Below are 6,685 nucleotides of genomic sequence, written 5' to 3'. Positions count from 1 at the left end.
TCCGCCTGCCTCGGCCTCCCAAAGTGCTGGGATTACAGGCTTGAGCCACCGCACCCAGCCTACTTTTTTTTTTTTAATAGCAACACTAGTTATTTTTCAAAATAACTATTTTTCAAAATAACATAATAAACAGTTTTCTAGCCTTTTAATAATAGCAACATTGCACTAATGGCACAAAAGCAATGGTGTGTAAAACTTCTGGCACCTTGGTACCAAACTAATGGCACCAAACAGTACTAGTAGTGCTCAGTAAGTACAAATTGCACTGTACTCCTCACCACCATACACTGGCAATAAAAATAAATAAATAAATAAATATAAAATAAAATAAAATTTTGCCGATGGCATAGAAAATTTTATTAAACTTCCATCATTAAGTACACATCTTTTTAATATCCTGTGTGACAAAATGAGAATTGCATATAAAGCATTTTTGTTGTATACCAAAGCACAATGGTTATCTCAAGGAAAGGACCTGTACAATTATTCAAGTTGTTAGTTTAAAAACCAATTTGTTTTTCATGGGTTGCCATTTTATTCTTGAAAGAAAAACAGACAACCTATGATTATTTAGATTTGGGTATTTGCCAAACATTTACATGTCATTTCAAGGAAAATAATTAATGATATTTGCTGTCAAGGATAAAAACCAAGCTTTCAAGAGAAAAATTAGAATTTTGGAAGCTAAGTACCCACCACTGTGAGACTAACTGATTCCCAATGCTTAGATGTTTTTAAATGAGATTACTTGTGATATTAATAAATATGATTTTTAAAATATTATATAATGAAGTGTTTCAACATTTGGGAGATCTGTATCATTCAGGTCATTTTCTAAATAACCAATGAATGTTACAAAATCACACCTGGGTAAAAAGTCCAAGATAAACCAGTGAATTTTAATGTAGCAATAGATTCACTGATGCAGTTTCAGAATCAATAATGCAACTATCTTTAAGAAACTAACACTTGTAGAGTTTTGATGAAGCATCAAAATAGAATATCCAGAATAGCTGATACCAGGCTTAATGATTTCCAATATCCGACTGAATAAGGAACACATATGGGGTACAATACTTTTACGTATTTTTGTCATCTAAAACCGGGGTCCCAAACCCCCAGGCCCAAACCTGTACAGGTCCATGGCCTGTTAGGAACCTGGCCGCACGGCAGGAGGTGAGCAACGGATGAGGGAGCATTACCGCCTGGGCTCTGCCTCCTGTCAGATCAACATTGGCATTAGATTCTCAAAGGAGTGCAAATTCTACTGTGAACTGCACATGCAAGGGATCTAGGTTGCACACTCCTTATGAGAATCGAATGCTTGATGATCTGAGGTGGAAAAGTTTCATCCCAAAACCATCTCTCTGCCACACCCTGCCCCTACTTCTGGATCCATAGAAAATTGTCTTCCACAAAACTGGTTGCTGGTGTTAAAAAAGTTGGGTACCACTGATACAAAGGAAGCTGTGTGAATAAGAACACAGGCAGTAGCAACCAGTCATGAGAATGTATGAAGTACTCCTGGGATATTTAATATGCCTTTGTTTATGTATTTCAGAAAGTTTTTTTTAACAACAAATATTAAATTATCATTATTGTTTTAGTGTTTATTTCTTTATGCAGCAGTGTCATTTAAAAGTTTATCTACTAAATCACATAGCAATAACCATCAAGTAGTATAAGAGTTAGAATAAAATATGATTCTAAACTCAAAAAGTACCAAGAATATAATCTATATATGTTACCAGACATAAAATATTAGAGATTTCCAGGTCCAAGTCTCATTAAGAATTCATTTATTGGTCCTGGTGCAGTGGCTCGCATCTGTAATCCCAACACTTTGGGAGGCGGAAGCAAGAGGATCACTTGAGCCCAGGAGTTCAAGACCATCCTGGAAACATAGTGAGACCCTATCTCTACAAAAAAAAATTAAAAATCAGCTGGGCATGACAGTATGCGCCTGTAGTCCTGGCTACTTGGGAGGCCAGATGGAAGATCACTTGAGCCCAGGAGTTCAGTGTTACAAGTGAGCTATGACCACACTACTAAATTCTAGCCTGGGTAACAGAGAAAGACACTGTCTCTTAAAAAACAAAACAAAACAAAACAAAAACCTTTTAAAACACTTGCAGTGAAATTTATTCTGTTATCCAATGGTCCAATAGAAATATTTCTAGAATAAAATTAGTTATAATTTTTAATACCTTTAAAGAATACCTTTAGAGGAAGGAGGTAAATCATGAAGTTATCTCACCAAAGGGCATCATATATTACAGATGAATAAACAATATAATTAATTTTCATGACTAAAAGGGAACGTAAAAAATGAGCAGAATGATGTCCACTCACTTCAAATGCCAGTGATTTTTGATAGCATTAACAATACTAATCATGCATATAGAATACTGTAAGAAATCTAAAAGTGAATTAAAGCTCCAAGCACATGTTTTTGTTCCCTAATAAAAGATGCCTCCCTCATCAAATAAAAGAACTAGAAACTCCTAATACATATCCCAAGGCTAGCAGTTTGTATTCTAGGATTCAGCCACCAGTTTTCCCCACAGGACAATCAGACATGAATATAATCAACATCCCTGTGCGTTAACCATTTTTCATAAAAAGGCCAGCCTAGGCAAGACAGCAAGACTCAGTTTCTACAAAAAAATTGTTTTTGAAATTAGCCAGGTGTGGTGGTGTGCTACTAGGGAGGCTGAGGTGGGAACATGGCTTGAGCCCAGGAGCTGGAGGTTGCAGTGAGCTTTAATTGTGCCACCTGAGCAACACAGCAAGACCCTGCCACTGCTCACACCCATAATCCCAGCACTTTGGGAGGCCAAGGCGGGCGGATCACCTCAGGTCGGGAGTTCAAGACCTGTCTGACCAACATGGAGAAACCCTGTCTCTACTAAAAATACAAAATTAGCCGGGCATAGTGGTGCATGCCTGTAATTCTGGCTACTCGGGAGGCTGAGGCAGGAGAACTGCTTGAACATGGGAGGCAGTAGGTTGCCATGAGCCGAGATCGTGCCATTGCACTCCAGCCTAGACAACAAGAGCGAAACTCCATCTCAAAAAAAAAAAAAAAAAAAAAAGAGGTTCTGAGAGATCCTAAAAATTCAAGATTAACTATTCTGAAATAGTGCATCTACTATTCTACTACAGATTTAATGACATAAGTATACTTAGCACAGTAACTGGCACATACTAAGTGTTCAATAATTGTTAGCTGTTATCTAGTATTATTATATTAATTTTCCTCTTAATAGTACACTTCTAAAATGTCACTTTTCCACATGCTCTCCTAAAGGGCTTCCTGGACTTAATACTCAGACTTCATGCTCAGAATTTACACTACATCCAGCCAGAGCAAAAGCCGCTCTCTGAAGTCTCCACAATCATCCAGGCTGTAGCTGACTCCTTTACAAAAATCCACATCTCTCCATTTACCAAAAACCAAGACTCCCCCTGAAGCCTTCCAAGACCCTGTACCTCCTTTTGCCCTCACCTACCCCTGATTTCTTTATACAGCTGTTATTGTGACTATGAATCAGAATGTAAACCCTTCGAGCTATCTGTAACCAATACCCTCATCCCACTCTATTTTATGTTTACTTTCCTCTGATCTAGTCTCCTGCTGAGATTTCCCTTCCCAAACTTTAACTTGCCCTCTGGAATCCAGTCTCCCAATTAATAACTCATCTCTGTTACTAAATTTTCCTTTTACCTCTAGGTCTTATCTAAAACCAAGCTTCTTTCTAAAGCCAACTCTCCGTCTACACTAATTCCCATCAAAGTCCCTAAAATACTACATGTTAGAAGGCATGTAAACACAAGCTTTAAAAATATAAGTATAAAAAGGCACAAAAGAGATATCCAAAATGAAATCATTTCTTCCATAAATGCACTCTTAAATTAAAACCACAGATCCACAAACTAGAACAGAACTCAAGAAAATATCCAATACAGCTACCTATCCTACCATTAGACAGAAAAAGCATTAATATCCTCATTTTATACAAAAGGTAACTTAAGAAAGTAAAATTTACCTGAAGGAAGGCAGTCCAATGATATCAGTTCAGCTTTGCTGGTACTCTGAATTACCCACAACAGATCTTAAAACTTAACCCCTGCCACACAGCAGAAATGTGGGCTATTTTCCTTGTTAACAATTTATGACCAAACTTACTTCAATTTGCGTTAAGCAAAACTTAAATGAATAAGCTATATTCATTATAAATGAAAATTATTATAGTTACATGTCAATAAACAACTTGGAGATGATCTGCCATTGTGTTAGCCTTGCTTCTGTTCTCCTCCATTACTGTGAATAATTGAAGGCTGACTAAATTTAGAAATTGTGCCGTGTAGGCATTAACTTGTTTTTTAAATACAGCAAGATCTTTCAAACATGTCACTATAGAACACAGATGTAAAATACTCAAAGGCTTTTTTTCTTTTAAGTCAAATTCTAACAACTTACCTGAACCAAATAAATGTCTGTGCTAAATTACCACCAAGAGAGCTATACATCATTCAAGTCCTCTACTGGAATAACTTTTGAAGAAAACATGACAAACTAAAACTACTGACCTAACCTATGGCCTTTTAGTTCCATATTTTCCTTATATTACTTAAAACAAAAAGTTCTTTTTTTTTTTTTTTTTTTCTGAGGCAGAGTCTTGCTGTCTCACCCAGGCTAGAGTATAGTGGCATGATCTCGGCTCACTGCAAACTCTGCCTCCCAGGTTCAAGCAATTTTCCTGCCTCAGCCTCCCAAGTAGCTGGGATTACAGGCGTCGACCAGCGTGCCCAGCTAAGTTTTATATTTTTTAGTAGAGACGGGGTTTCACCATCTTGGTCAGGCTGGTCTTGAAGTCCTGACCTCATGATCCACCCGCCTCGGCCTCCCAAAGTGCTGGGATTACAGGCATGAGCCACCGTGCCCGGCCTACAAAAAGTTCTTAAGAGTATGTTGGGAAAGGGTTGGGAAGCAGATACTGCTGACTGGTATTAACATCCTTTCGAGAAAAGTAAGACATACTAAGTTATCCATATATTAATATTCTAAATAGAAAATGGGCTAATAAGTGTCTACTATTATTTGGAAAGCTCCAATTAACATTTTGCCTAATACCATAAAACTAACCCTAGATCAAGTAAAAGACATCATTATGCCCTATAATTAAAAAGGTGATAGGAGAAATGGGTGGCTGTTGGTGAAAGGGTAAAAAGTTTCAGTCAAACAGGTAGAGTAAGTCCTACTGTAGAACTTATCTACTGTTCTACATCTAGAATGAGATCTACTGTATAGCATGGTGACTACAGAAATAACAACTGAAAATTGCTCAGAGAGTAGATCTTAAATGTTCTCACCACAAAAAAATCTTAAGTATGTGAGGCGAGGGATATGTTAATTAGCTTGATTTAATAATTCACAATGTATTCAAATGTCAAAACATCACATTGTAAACCATAAATATATATATAATTATTTGTCAATTATACCTTAGTAAAGCTGGGGGGAATTTTTTAAGTGTACATATTCAAATACTCAGCAAAAAAGAAAAGAAAGGAGAAAAAAGGCTGACAGAGCTAGAAAAGGTTCCCATTTCCACTGCTTGTATACTTGAAATATAAAATCATGAAATTGTTAAAGCTATGCAAAGGTCTTTAGGAACTGGTAAGTCTAAATAATGATGAAAACGTTACTCAGTACAAAAGAAGGAAATAACCAAAAGTTAAATTTATTTTTAAAATTTGCTTGCTCATAAATTCTTATAAGAAAATAGAATATAGGTTTTTATTTATATTTATTATAACAGAAATTATACTACTACTAAGTGACATATTAGAATCCAATTGTTCCAAAAACAGTTTCTGTATATAAGCAGTCTTTCTTAAGACCTCAAATATTCTTTTGCCCAACAGAACTATCTGAATCACAAAACAAAACGGCAGCAACTCTTGATAGATTGGCAAACAATGACTATGTTTGTTCCAAAGGAGTAATTATTCTCCCAAATCAAAATGTGGAATCTGGCTTTTATTATTATTCTTCAAAGTATCTAATTCACTTTAATCCCCATATTAATATAATATTCTCAAAAGTATGCAACATGGTTATAAATTAGAAGATTTGTTTTCTTGTTTTTTTGAGATGGAGTCTCGCTCTGTCTCCCAGGATGGAGCGCAGTGGCGTGATCTCGGCTCACTGGGAGCTCTGCCTAATGGGTTCACGCCATTCTCCCGCCTCAGCTCCCTGAGTAGCTGGGACTACAGGCGCCCATGTCTGGCTAATTTTTTTTTTATATTTTTAGTAGAGATGGGGTTTCACCGTGTTAGCCAGGATTTAAGTCCTCAACTTCCCTACCTTCTAAATAATAAATCCTAAAGGAAACAAAATCACCTGAAAAATACTCATTTTGAGGATGCATTATAAATACTTTCTTAAGCTAAAATACTTGCTAAAGAAATACATGCCTTAAGGTAATATTTTTCAAACAGTGATTTATAACCTATCAATGGGTTATTAAATAAATTTAATGGGTCTGACCAGCATTTAACTAAAAAAATAAAATAAAATAAAAGAACATAACAGATAATAACCATAACATACTGCCTTAAGGATTTTATCAGTATTTGGTTTTAGAATACTATTGTTTTAGTATAAGTGATAAACCTT

At 36.0% G+C, this 6,685-nt stretch overlaps 1 protein-coding gene across 2 annotated transcripts in view; it reads right to left on the bottom strand.

Moving 5' to 3' along the window:
* MKLN1 (muskelin 1, intracellular mediator containing kelch motifs) overlaps positions 1-6,685 on the bottom strand; it is a 386,600-nt gene that overhangs the window by 98,445 nt on the left and 281,470 nt on the right. The window lies entirely within an intron of this gene.

Source organism: Colobus angolensis, unplaced genomic scaffold (assembly GCF_000951035.1).
Source record: "Colobus angolensis palliatus isolate OR3802 unplaced genomic scaffold, Cang.pa_1.0 Scaffold182, whole genome shotgun sequence".
Taxonomy (NCBI): Eukaryota; Metazoa; Chordata; class Mammalia; order Primates; family Cercopithecidae; genus Colobus; species Colobus angolensis.
The sequence above is the reverse complement of the archived record's forward strand: the minus strand, read 5'-3'. Positions and strand labels throughout refer to the sequence as shown.